General features: G+C 46.7%; 1 protein-coding gene and 1 pseudogene across 8 annotated transcripts in view; one reads left to right on the top strand and one right to left on the bottom strand.

Moving 5' to 3' along the window:
* PPP6R2 (protein phosphatase 6 regulatory subunit 2) overlaps positions 1 to 10785 on the bottom strand; it is an 83651-nt gene extending 72866 nt beyond the window's left edge. For 5 of the 8 annotated variants that reach the window (XM_089921532.1, XM_089921535.1, XM_089921534.1 and 2 more), the window contains exon 1: positions 10313 to 10785. The gene's annotated coding sequence lies outside the window, so the exon portion shown is untranslated. The remainder of the gene's footprint in view (positions 1 to 10312) is intronic. The other 3 variants (XM_022597047.2, XM_089921536.1, XM_022597043.2) reach the window with 3 other exon arrangements.
* On the top strand, positions 2899 to 4290 carry LOC149748105 (ATP synthase F(0) complex subunit g, mitochondrial pseudogene; annotated as a pseudogene).
* Positions 10786 to 14189: the final 3404 nt, after the last annotated feature.

The following is a 14189-nucleotide window of genomic DNA, read 5'->3' as shown; positions in this document are numbered from 1 at the left end:
GTGCCCCGGTCCAGGAAGATCCCACATGCCGTGGAGCGGCTGGGCCCGTGAGCCATGGCCGCTGAGCCTGCGCGTCTGGAGCCTGTGCTCCGCAACGGGAGAGGCCACAACAGTGAGGGGCCCGCGTACCGCAAAATAAATAAATAAATAAATACAGTATCTGAAATTAAAATGTCACTGGACGGAATTAATAACCTAATGAGCACAAAGAAAAGCAGGGAATTTGAAAACAGATGAAAAGAAAATATACAAATGTAAACAAAGAGAGAAAGAAGAATTTTGAAAATACCAACACATTCGAAACCTGTGGGACAACATCAAACAATCTAAAATAGTTATCACTGGAGGGACTTCCCTGGTGGTCCAGTGGGTAAGACTCCACATGCCTAATGCAGGGGGCCCGGGTTCAATCCCTGGTTGGGGAACTAGATCCTACATGCACGCCACAACTAAGAGTTTGAATGCTGCAACTAAGAGTCCACAGGCTGCAACTAAAAAAAAAAAAAAAAAAATCCTGTGTGCTGCAACTAAGACCCAGAGCAGCCTAAATAAATAAATAAATATTAAAATAAAATATATTTTATTTTACTGGAGTCCCGAGAGAAGACAGATGATGAGGCAAAAGAGTTATTTAAGAGGCAATGGCCAAAAAGTTTCCAAAGTTGATTAAATACATCAACCCACAGATCCAAGAAAGATAAACACTAAAACAGCACACCTAGAAGATTATAGCCAAATTGAAAAGTTTTTAATAAAGAATTTATTTAATAAAGATAAATATACATCTTAAACACAGCAGGAAAAAGTGTATCAGGTAAACAAAAGTAAGAATGATAGCTGATTCCCCATCAGAAACAACAGAAACTAAAAGACAACAGAATAACTTTTTCAAAGTGCTGGGGAAAAAAGCTGTCAACCTAGAATTATCCAGCAAAAATATCCTTCAAAACTGAAGGGCAAATGAAGACTTTTTCAGACAAACAAAAGTTGAGTGATTCTGTCCCCAGTATACCCACAACATGCAAAATACTGAAGGAAGTGCTTCAAGCCAAAGGAATATGATCCCATACAGAAATCCAATCTACAAAAAGAAATGAAGACCTTCCCAACTCACTCTCTGGGGCCGGTAATACCCTGATACCAAAACAAAAGATATCATACGGGAGGGACCTCCCTGGTGGCGTAGTGGTTAAGAATCCACCTGCCAACACAGGTTCAAGCCCTAGCCTGGGAAGATCCCACATGCCCTGGAGCAGCTAAGCCCATGCGCCACAACTACTGAGCCTGTGCTCTAGAGCCTGCAAGCCACAACTACTGAGCTCGTGTGCCACAACTACTGAAGCCCACGTGCCTAGAGCCTGTGCTCCACAAGAGAAGCCACCGACCGCAATGAAAAGCCCACGCACCGCAACGAGGAGTAGCCCCCACTCGCCGCAACTAGAGAAAGCCCGCGCACAGCAACAAAGACCCAACACAGCCAAAAATAAATAAAAAATTTTTTTAAAAAAAGATATCATACAGGGAAAAAAGGTCATATACAAATATCACATGAATATATATAATATATGCAAAAATCCTTAACACTAGTAAACCAAATCTAGCCACTTTTTTTTTTTTTTTTTGCGGTATGCGGGTCTCTCACTGTTGTGGCCTCTCCCGTTGCGGAGCACAGGCTCCGGACACGCAGGCTCAGCGGCCATGACTCACGGGCCCAGCCGCTCCGCGGCATGTGGGATCTTCCCGGACCGGGGCATGAACCCGTGTCCCCTGCATCGGCAGGTGGACTCTCAACCACTGCACCACCAGGGAAGCCCTAGCCACTTTTTTTTGTTTTGTTTTTTGGCTGTGCCACACGGCATGTGGGATCTTAGTTCCCTGACCAGGTCGAACCCGTGCCCCCTGCAAAGGAAGCGCGGAGCCCGAACCACTGGACTGCCAGGGAATTCCCCCTCAGCCACATTTAAAAAGGATTATACACCCCACACTAAGGGGATTTATCCTAAGAATGCAAAGTTGCTTTAACATCTGAAAATTAATTAATACAACACATCATATTGATAGGATAAAGGACAGAAACCAAATAATCATCCCAACAAATGAAGAAAAGGCATTTGACAAACTCCAACACCCCATCATGGTAAAAACTTTCCATAAAATAGAACCAGAAAGCAACCTCCTCAACCAATGAAGACCCACTATCACCACTTCCATTCAACATTGTATTAGAGGTTCTAGCTGGTACTACAAAGAAAAACAAATAAAAGGCATAATAATTGGAAAGAAAAACTGTCTTTATTCACAGATGATATGATTATATAGACAGAAAACACAAAGGAATATACAAACCTACCATGAGAACTGATAAGTGAATTGAGCAAAGTTGTAAGATACATGATAAGTATACATAAACCAACTGTGTTTTTGTACATTAAGTAGTTCAGGGACTTCCCTGGTGGTCCAGTGGGCAAGACTCCGAGCTCCCAATGCAGGGGGCCCGGGTTTGATCCCTGGTCGGGGAACTAGATCCCTCATGCATGCCACAACTAAGAATCCACATGCCGCAACTAAGAAGCCCACATGCTGCAACTAAAAGATCCCGCATGTCGCAACTAAGATGCCACGTGCCACAATTAAGACCCGGTGCAGCCAAAATAAAATAAATAAATAAATACTTTAGAAAATACTTATTAAAAAAACAAGTAGTTGAAAAACAATATAAAAATATTTTAAATAACATCAAAAATATCAAGTACCTACAAACATACTTAACGAAAAAGGTGTACTTTTCACACTGAAAATTACAAAACGTTGCTGAGAAAAATTAAGGAAAATTTAAATAAATGGAGAGATATACCATTTGCACAGAAGACTCAAAGTTAATAACTCAATTCTAAAAGTGATCTATAGATTCAATGTAATCCCAACCGCAGTCGGCACGACGGGCTTTCCATCATGGAACCATGGCCCACAGAGACGGCCCTGGCGCTGGTCAGCGCTGCTGTGACTTACTCGAAGCCTCGACTGGCCACATTTTGGCACTATGCCAAGGTTGAGCTGGTTCCTCCAACCCCTGCTGAGATCCCTACAGCTATTCAAAGCTTGAAAAAAATTATCAATAGTGCTCAAACTGGTAGCTTCAAACAGCTAACAGTTCAGGAAGCTCTACTGAATGGTTTGGTGGCCACTGAGATGTGGATGTGGTTTTATGTTGGCGAGATCATAGGCAAGCGTGGCATCATTGGCTATGTTTGAAGACCAATCTTTGCTTTGTTATTTGGGTGTTCTTGGACCATGTGTAAGCAGACTTCTACTTGAATAAAATAAGACAATGTGCCAAAATCAGTGTTTTCTCTGTCAAGCACTACATGAAAGGTCACAATTTTTCTTGATATTAAGCTGGGTTGTCTTTTGCTTTAATACATTAATACAGCTCTAAATCCATGTCTTTGCTTAGCCTGCTATTGGAAAGGATAGATATGAATATACCAACCTGGTACATGTATATATGAGGATAGCATTTTACTTTGAAGGCTTGAAATAAACATTTAAGCTTAATTTTAGAAAAGTTGGGGAAAGGCTTTGAGAAAACAAGAACTTGTTCCAGTAGGAGAAAAATAATACCATGTGCCAAACATGGTATATACTAGTTAAATCACCTAGTATAAAGAATACAATTTGGACTGTTTTTTTGTTTTTTTTTTAAATTTTATTTATTTATTTATGGCTGTGTTAGGTCTTCGTTTCTGTGCGAGGGCTTTCTCTAGTTGTGGCAAACGGGGGCCACTCTTCATCGCGGTGCGCAGGCCTCTCACTATCGCGGCCTCTCTTGTTGCAGAGCACGGGCTCCAGATGCGCAGGCTCAGTAATTGTGGCTCACAGGCCCAGTCGCTCCGCGGCATGTGGGATCTTCCCAGACCAGGGCTCGAACCCATGTCCCCGGCATCGGCAGGCAGATTCTCAACCACTGCGCCACCAGGGAAGCCCCTGGACTGTTTTTCTTTGCTAAAATCAGAGAAAGACCCCTTGGACAACAGCTGTGTCTGTAAATGTAGGGGTACTTTTTGTCAATTTGAATATAGCTTCCCCAAAAGAGACCAGCCAGGTGATATTCTGTGTGTCTTTGTAACATCTTTAACACTAGGACAGAGAATGAAAGCAATGACCTATGTTTTCAATCTAATTTTGATATGTTATTAATCTCCTTTTTTTTTAAAGACCTATCTTTACAAAAATAAAATATCCTATAGATATTTAACAGGATTATAGTTTAGCAGCGTCCATGGGTCAAAATAGTATATTATGTCCTGAAATAAATACAAGTGATTGGTTAAAAAAAAAAAAGTAATCCCAACCAAACTGCAGCAAAAATTCCTATCCAAATTGAAGAGCTTATTCTACAACTGGCAAGATAATTTTGCACAGGAATAAAGGTGGAGGTCTCACACTACCTGATTTCCAGACTGACCATAAAATTACAGACATTAAGACAGCATGGTGTTGGCAAAGGATAGAAATATAGACCAATGGAACATAACAAAAAGCCCAGAAATAAGCCTGCATACACATGTTCAATTAATTTATAACGAAGGCTCCCACGCAATTTAAAGGAGGAAAAAGAGTTCTCAACAAACGATGCTAGAATGATTGTGTAACTCATACAGGGAAAAAAATGTACCCTTTTTCCACCTCACACAAAAAATCATGCAAGATAGATCATTCATAAAGGAGATCAGTATTTGCTTGGACGTGGAAGGGCAAAAAAGAGTGGGAAGGAGGGATCCAAAGGGGCATTAGGAAATTTGAGAAACGATGGATACATTCCCTATCTTGACTGTGGTGATGATTTCACAGGTGTACACATATGTCAAAACTTATAAAATTTTACACTTTAAACATGTGTAGTTTATTATACGTCATTTGTATCTCAATAAAGCTGTTTAAAAGAAAAAGAGCGGGACTTCCCTGGTGGTCCAGTGGTTAAGACCCCATGCTCCCAATGCAGGGGGCCTGGGTTTGATCCCTGGTCGGGGAACTAGATCCTGCATGCCGCAACTAAGAGCCCACATGCCGCAGCCAAATAAATAAATAAATACAAGATCCAGCAGAGCCAAATAAATAAATATAAAAATAAATAAGTAAATATTTTTTAAAAAAAGAAAAGAAAAAGAGGAATCATAAACCTGAATACAAAAGCTACCACTATAAAGCTTCTACAAAGACAAAACATTGGACAGTATCTTCACAATTCTGGTACAGGCACAACTGTCTTACAACACATAAAAAACGTAAAAATAAAATATTGACCAATTTTGACTTCATCCAAATTAAAATTTTCTGCTCGTAAAAAAATACCATTGGGGGGACTTCCCTGTTGGTGCAGTGGTTAAGAATCCGCCTGCCGGGCTTCCCTGGTGGCGCAGTGGTTGTGAGTCCACCTGCCGATGCAGGGGACACGGGTTCATGCCCTGGTCCGGGAAGATCCCACATGCCACGGAGCGGCTGGGCCCGTGAGCCACGGCCACTGAGCCTGCGCGTCCGGAGCCTGTGCTCCGCAACGGGAGAGGCCACAATGGTGAGAGGCCCGCGTACCACAAAAAAAAAAAAAAAAAAGAATCCGCTTGCCAATGCTGGGGACACAGGTTCGATCCCTGGTCCAGGAAGATCCCACATACTGCAGAGCAACTAAGCCTGTGTGCCACAACTACTGAGCCTGCACTCTATAGCCCGTCACAACTACTGAGCCCACGTGCCACAACTACTGAAGCTCATGCACTCTGGGGCCCATGTGCCGCAACTACTGAAGCCCGCACACCTAGGTCCTGTGCTTCGCAACGAAAGAAGCCATCGCAATGAGGCAATGAGAAGCCCATGCACTGCAACAAAAAGTAGCACCCACTCACCACAACTAGAGAAAGCCCGTGCACGGCAACAAAGACCCAGTACAGCCAAAAATAAATAAAATTTTAAAAAAAAAGGATACCATTAAGAAACAAATAGGCAAACCACAAAATAGGAAACAACATTCACCCCTCACTTCCTCTCCTCCTCCCACTCCCTCATTGTATATGTATGTATGTACATACACACAAATATCATAAAGGACTTACAACCAGAATATTTTTTTGAATTCCTAAAACTGAATAATAAAGACAATCCAACAAAAAGTGGACAAAAGACCTGACGCTTCGCAAGAGATACACAAATGGTCAAAAAGCGTATGAAAAGTTGCTCACCACTGTTATTAAAACCATAATGAAATACCACTACCACCTGAATTAAAAAGACTGACAATATCAAGAGTTGGTATGCATGTGGAGAAACTAGAACTCTCATACATTACTGATGGGAGTATGAAATGGTACCAGTTTGGAAATACTGTTTAGCATTTTTTGTTTTGTTTTGTTTTTTAAATTTATTTGGCTGCACTGGGTCTCTGTTGCTGTGCATGGGCTTTCTCTAGTTGCGGTGAGCGGGGGCTACTCTTCATTGCGGTGTGCAGGCTTCTCATTGTGGTGGCTTCTCTTGTTGCGGAGCATGGGCTCTAAGTGTGCAGGCTTCAGCAGTTGTGGCACACAGGCTCAGCAGTTGTGGCTCTTGGGCTCTAGAGTGCAGGCTTAGTAGTGGCACACGGGCTTAGTTGCTCCATGGCATGTGGGAATCTTCCCAGACCAGGGCTCGAACCCATGTCCCCTGCATTGGCAGGCAGATTCTTAACCACTGTGCCACCAGGGAAGTCCCTGTTTGGCATTTTCTAAAAACAAATTAAACATATATCTATACTATGACCCAGCAATTCCACTCCTAGATATTTACTCAAAAGATATAACATATGTCCACAAAAGAACGTACAATAAACTCAGTGACTTTACTCACAACAGCTAAAAAGTGAAAGCAACCCAAATGTCTATCAATAAGAAAAATATTTTCACACAAAGGAATACTACTCAAACTATAAAACTATAGACACAGGCATCAAAATCAATAAATTTCAAAAACATCTGAGTAAAAGAAGACAGACACAAAAGAGCATATACTTTATGACTCCATTTACATGATGTTCAAGGATGTGCAAAATTAATCTGTAAAAATAGAAATCAGAACAATTGTTGCCTTGCGATTTTGAAGGATGGCTTTAATACCTGAAAAGGGACACAAAGAAAAACTTTTAGGGATGACAGAAATGTTCTATATCTTGACATGAGTGATGGACACACGGGTGTATACATTTGTTAAAATTCATCAAACTTATATACTTAGGATCTGTACTTTGCATTGGGTGTAAAATACTCTTCAATAATTTTTAGATGGTGGAATATTTTTAAAGAAATAAAAGATTGCACATTCTGTGTTAAAAAGAGAGCTGCTTGCTGTATATGGACATGACATGATTTCCAAGAGGAAGAGGATAGCTGATGGACAGGGTGAGAATGATACACATTTTGGTGTCCTTTGAATTTTATGCTGAGTTCAGATTACCATGTGCATAACCACCCACTGGAGTCTGACCACATGAGTTGAGTCCTGGCTCTCCCATTTATTTACCGCTACCCTTGGGTACATTACTTGTTTGTGCCTCAGTGTTCTCACATGAATATTAACAGGAATATTAAGAGTAATGACCTCATTAACTTGTTTTTAAGAATTAAATGGACTTCTCTGGCGGTCCAGTGGTTAAGGCTCCGGGCTTCCAATGCAGCAGGCACAGGTTCGATCCCTGGGAGGGGAACTAAGAGCCCACGTGCCGCATGGCATGGCCAAAAAAAAAAAAAAAAAAAAATTAAATGATTACTGGGTTAGATGTCAAAATATAGAATTTAGCACTGGTTTTCACTCTCTGGTCTATAGTAAATTCTGCACAAGACACGTACTCACTTTATGTCAAAATGTTATGTCTCATGAAAATACAAAGCTAACAAAAGGTAAAGCACTTTGTCCTTAAAAAAAAAATCAGGAATTCCCTGGCTGTCTGGTGGTTAAGACTTGGACTTTCACTGCCGTGGACCCAGGTTCAATCCCTGGTCAGGGAACTAAGATATCACAAGGCGCGGTGTGGCCAAAAAAAAAAAAGTAAAAAAGATTAAATGAGGCACTTTATTTTTTTTAATGAGCTACTTTAAAAAGTGGCTGGACTTGTTTTTCTAAATGAAGTTTTATTGGAACACATACGTGCACGAACACCAAAGTGCCTAAAACATAATCGATTACCGTTATTATTCAAAAATGTAAAAACAGTACTTCAAAAGTTAGCCTTTTCCTTAACCAAAAGAAAAAGGGGAGGAGAGGCTTGAATCTGCCAGCCTGGGATGCAAATCCTGGCTCTATCACTCGTTTGTTGTATATCTTAGTTTCTTCATCTATAAAACAGTAAAATAATAGTTCCTATACCCTAGGGTTCCTGTGAGGATTAAATAATTCATATTAAGCATTTAAGACAGCAGCACACAATAAATGATCAAAGTGTTCTGCTGCATGTGTGTGCAAACAAATAGCCATTTCCTAGGGTTCAAACATTATCCCGTGCTGAGGTCGTATACCTGCAGCCTGACCTCTCCTCTGGGCTCCAGATTCTTCTGCGAGATTCCTTCTCCCTGACTACCCTTTAACTTGTCAGACTTCTCCCACTACTTTCAGCCACAAGAAAGCCTTACTTTCCGCCTCCAACCTAAAACAACTCCCCTGCAACTGCCACCACCACCCCCAGCTTCCCCATCCACCCATCCAAAGTGCCCCAGTCCACCCACGTACGCCATCAATAAGCCCAGAAATCATCCCGAGTCCTCTCTTCCCCTCACACCCCTCTCCTAATCCATCAGCACGTCCCAATAGCTCTACCTCCAAAATCACTCCCTCAGTCGTCACCAAGGTCTAAACCACAAACACACTCACTCCCAATGCCTTGTCTCTCCCCCTCCTATTCAGGTGTTGATGGCCCTCCCCAACTCAATCTCCAGCCTGGGTCCCTCAAACTCAGACTCAACAGCCTGCAAGGAACAGCATGATTGTAAGGCCAATGCCCTAACCAAGGCTCTTGTGTGTCTCCCCCTTACCCTGGCCACATTATCAGTCTTATCTAGGTTCCTGGAGGTCCACCTCAGGGCCTTTGCATGTGCTGCCCCCTCGGTCTAGAAGTCTCTGTCCCCGACTCTTCTCATAACCAGCTGCTTCTTGCCTTCCAGAGCTTAGCTGACGTGACAGTGTGAGATGCCAAAAGGGAAGAGAAGCCAGAAAGGAAGGGACATGAAGAAGAGGTGAACAGCTGAGCCAGTGAGGGCCTGGGCACTGAGAGGCCAAGGGCATGGCAGGAAGAGGCCATGGGGGGAGGTGACAGGTGGTGAAAGAGTAACATGCTGGAAAAGGCCCTAAGGACAAGACAGGTGGGTACAGGGACAAAATGGGGGAGGGGGTACCGTGAAATGCAGGAACTAAGCCGAAGTGACAGGCTGAACGAGCTGGTGGTGACAGGGCAGGGGGTAAGTACCAAAGTGGGAGCGGTCAGTAACAAGTGGGTGGACGATGCAGGTAGTTAGGCTGTAAGGACACAAAGCAGAAGTGGGGGTGTGTGGAAGACGTCACAGTGACGGTGGGAGGACATTCAATGGGCCCGTAAAGTACATGAGGGAAGGTGACCGGTGTGAAGGGAAGGGGTGATGGAGATGAGGGAAGAAATGGGGCTGTGAGGGGTAAGGGGGTGACAGAATGGGGGTAGGTGACTGGAGACACATGAGCTCACGTGGTAATGGAAAGGGGACAGTAGCAGGGAGAGGAGCCGGTGAGTGGATAAGGGGACTGATGACAGCGGGCAGTGGAGAGTCCCACATCGACAGGCAGGACACCGGCCCTGGAGGGCACTGCGAGGCGTAGCACTGGCAGGCGGGTCAGGGCACTGCCGGGAAGGGTCCCTAACAGAGAGGCGTCAGGGAGGAAGCAGTGAGGAGGGGAGTGGGGACACCGACAATCTTGGGAGGACTGATGGGGGAATCTCGCCTGGGGGGGGCACTGATGTTGGGGGCACTGGCAGCACAGGGGGAGGAAGGACATTAGGGGGAGGTTACTGACAGGGAGGAGGGCACCTGGGGGGGTCACTGATGTGGGAGACACTGACTGGAAGGGCACCACAGGTGGGGGTGAACACCGCTTTGGGGGACTCTGAGGGGGTAAAGGAGGCGGGAGGGCACTGACATGGGGCACTAACGGAGTGGAGGTCACTGGTGCGGGTGGACCGTCATGGGAGACACTGGTGGTGGACACGGACACGACGTCACTGTCAGGGGTGGACGCCGTTGTAGAGGACACTGACGGGGCGGGCACTGACCTGGGGGACGCTGACCTGGGGGACGCTGACAAGGGTGGGCGCCGACAAGGCGAGCATCACGGCGGCAGCGACGGGCGGGGCGTGGACGCTGACAAAGGGGTGGACACCGAGGGGTCAGCGACAGGCAGAGGGTGGACGCCGACATGAGGACACTGACGGGGTGGCCCCTCCGGGCCCGGCCAGCTAGTACCGCCGGCTCTGAGGGGCGGCCGCACTCACCTGCCCCGCGGGCCGGGCGTCGCGGCGGCTCCTCGGAGGCCCGGGTGGAGGCCAGGGCGCGGGCAGAGGCGAAGCCCGGGCGGCCTGGGGCGGGCCGCGCGCACATGGGCCCGGCCGGGCGAGGCGCCCACGGATACGGCGCCCACAGACTCAGCCCGGCGGACCGGCGGCTCGGGACCGGCTCGGGCCGCGGGCGGCGCTCCGGTCACTCCAAAATGGCGGTGGCGGCGGCCGGGCGCGCGCACGCCGGGGGCGGGGCCTCGTGCGGGGGCTCGCGCTCGCAGCGGGGCGGGGCCTATAGGTGGGCGGGGCCCATGTTGGGCGGGGCCGCGCGGGGTGCGGCGGGCGCGGCTTAGTCCTCCGCTGGTCCTTCTGAGGTATCGCAAATTTTCTGCACGAGCGTAAGTAAGTTTTGATGGGCCAATGCGTTTGCGGTGATACATTTTCTAACACAACATCATCAACAGAACAACCCCTCCATAGGCCTGAAACGATTTGAGGGTCACACATCTGGGGCAGGGGTATCCCTGCTCCCTGGGAGCCTTCCTCTAAGGCTGAAGGCCTCTGCGACTGGGGCAGCTGGGTGTCTCCTGAGCACCTTGGGCACGTGGCGTGGACACGGCCAGAGCAACCGTGAGCAGTGGTCAGCTCTCCGTCCTCTCTACTACCCGGACTGGGAGCGTCGGAGCAGCAGCCACCAGACCCATGGTTTTTCCAGGTGCCCCCTGGGTTCTCGTAGTATTTTGCACATTAAAATATGTGCCCATTTGGCATTTGTCGGAGTTGTTTGACTCAATCAAACTGATCTCTAAAATGAGAATTGTTATTTCAGGTGGCAGCGTGAACCATGGGAGACGTTGGAAAAAGAAATGGAACACCTAAGGAACATCTAACGCTCTTGGCAGTCATCCCCTTACTGCCTCTCGGCTTCCAATGCACGTGGTCCGTGGCGGAAACGGATCTGACCCCTGGCCATGCTGAGCCTTGGCGGCAGAGGGAGCGGGAGAGGTTGCGGGAGAAGGTTTGCTCCGGGGCTGCTCGGCGGGCGGGAGGCGCCTGCTTCCCCACGTCCGGCTCCTGCAGAGACAGCTTCCCCTGGACGTCTTCCCCAGGCAAACGGCAGGGCAGATTTCTGGCAAGTTCTGTAGGATGAACTTTCAGGAAGTGGAGATAAAAAAAGCGTCAAGCTCTCAACCGCGAATAGATTACAAGCCCTGCAAGCGCAGACCCCACCCCCAAGGCTGGAGGTGCGGTGGGTAGAGCTGCAGAACAGGGGCTCAGCGCTAGGAGTCCCAGTGCTTGAGATGCTCCCACTCGTTGTCCTGCTCTGAGTGCCTGCAACCCTCATCCTGATCGTGATGTTCTTCTGGGGTCAGCCAGGGCTCCTCCCCTCTCCCACCCCACCCTTGGTTCAGCCACACGTCCCTCAACTTCTAACTACAGCCAGCTCTCCTCCTGCAGCCCTGGTCCAGGTTTCTCTCACCTGACTCACACAGCAGCAGCCTCCCAACAGGCTCCCTGCTTCTATCCTGCCACACTTGCTGGAGGCCAGCTTGTCGCAGTCAGCAGAGCACCCAGTGAAAAGAAGTCCAGGGCTTCCCTGGTGGCGCAGTGGTTGGGAGTCCGCCTGCCGATGCAGGGGACGTGGGTTCGTGCCCCGGCCTGGGAGGATCCCACATTGCCGCGGAGCGGCTGGGCCTGCGCATCCGGAGCCTGTGCTCCGCAGTGGGAGAGGCCACAGCAGTGAGAGGCCCGCGTACCGCAAAAAAAAAAAAGAAGTCCAATCCCATCTCTTCCCCAGGGGCTCCCGTGTCACACAGCACGAAAGCCAGTCCTTACTGCCACCCACAGGTCCTACACAGGTGGGTCTCATTTGTGCTCTGCCCCTTGTTCATCTAGCTCCAATCAGGAGACCCTCCTGCCGCAGGCCATTGAATGTGCATCCTGTCACACCCTCTAATTGCCCCCATGCAAACTGACCTCCTACATCTTACTCCATTGTCCCCTTCTCCGTGAGGACTTCCCTGGCCTTCCTATTTCAAATCTCAAACCTACATACATGCATGCACAGACAGACATGCACATGCACACACATGCATGCACATGGGCACACTCACAGCCCCTTTCCCTGTTTGGTTTTTCCTCCTTGTGTCAGTAGTCAGGGTTCAATGAGGGGACAGAGAGCACACAGTGACTTCAGAGAAAGTTTGATATAAAGATTACTGAGGGACTTACCTGGTGGTGCAGTGGGTAAGACTCCGTGCTCCCAGAGCAGGGGGCCCAGGTTCGATCCCTGGTCAAGGAACTAGATCCCACATGCATGCCGCAACCTAGAGTTCACATGCCACAACTAAGGAGCCTGCCTGCCGCAACTAAGACCTGGTGCAACCAAACAAGTAATTTTTTTAAAATTACTGATAACGGGATTAATTATAAAGGAGTAAAGAACTCTGTATTCAAGAAAGGACAAAACATTCCCTGCTAAATGCTTCTGGGATCCAGCTCTATTATTGCAGAGCAGGCAAAGAGAAGTGGATTTGGAGCTGAGGCAGTAAGTGGAAAATGGGAGAGTCCGACCTTCTGGAAAGTCAGCTTCTGTATGCAGCCTTTCAAGCATATTTGAACTTCCATATAACAACAAAACAATGCTATATTTTCACCTAACAAGGTACAGCCATCCTTATTGCAAGTGAAGAAATTCTCACTTTCCCCCAAATGAGCATATGTACAGTCCCAGCAGTCATTGTATCTGTCACTGGCTACATTCATTACTCCTCAAATTCTGTCACTGTCCCACTGAATACTCTATTATGCTCTTAAAACTAAATAGTAGGGCTTCCCTGGTGTCACAGTGGTTAAAAATCCGCCTGCCAATGCAGGGCAGGGGACACGGGTTCAAGCCCTGGTCCGGGAAGGTCCCACATGCCACGGAACAACTAAGCCTGTGCGCCACAACTACTGAGCCCACGTGCCACAACTACTGAAGCCCGCATGCCTAGAGCCCATGCTCCACAGCAAAGAGAAGCCCACGCAGTAAGAAGCCTGCGCACCGCAACTAAGAGTAGCCCCCGCTCGCCGCAACTAGAGGAAGCCCACATGCAGCAACAAAGACCCAATGCAGCCAAAAATAAATTAATTAATTAAAAAAAAAACTAAATAGTAAAGTTAACTTCTGACAACTTGTATATTTTTAAAGTAAATTTGTTATTATTCAGTATAATATATATTATTCCATCTCACTCAAATTTTTTTAAAAATTGGAGTGTAATTGCTTTACAATATTGTGTTAGTTTCTTGCTGTACAGCAAAGTGAATCAGCCATACATATACATATATCCCCTCTTTTTTGGATTTCATTCCCATTTAGGTCACCACAGAGCCTTGAGTAGAGTTCCCTGTGCTATACAGTAGGTTTTCAGTTATCTATTTTACATATAGTAGTGTATATATGTCAATCCCAACTTGTATATTTTTAAAAAATGGAAAGCAGAAGGGACAAAGTGGTTAGTTTCTATGTTATATATGCAAAGAGAAAATGTGCAAAGCTACTGCAATCCTTTTCTCTGTAATTGGTCACAAGTAGCAAGTGTTCTCTTCTAAACTGCCTATAGTGTGCACAGAACCGTTAGAACACAGCAGGCTGAATTCAGTACTTCAG

The sequence above is a fragment of the Delphinapterus leucas genome, chromosome 11 (genome assembly GCF_059928025.1).
Source record: "Delphinapterus leucas isolate spDelLeu-1000000601 "Yukka" chromosome 11, BTC_Dleu_Yukka2, whole genome shotgun sequence".
Classification (NCBI taxonomy): Eukaryota; Metazoa; Chordata; class Mammalia; order Artiodactyla; family Monodontidae; genus Delphinapterus; species Delphinapterus leucas.
Note: the sequence above shows the minus strand (reverse complement) of the source record. Positions and strands in the feature narration are given on the sequence as shown.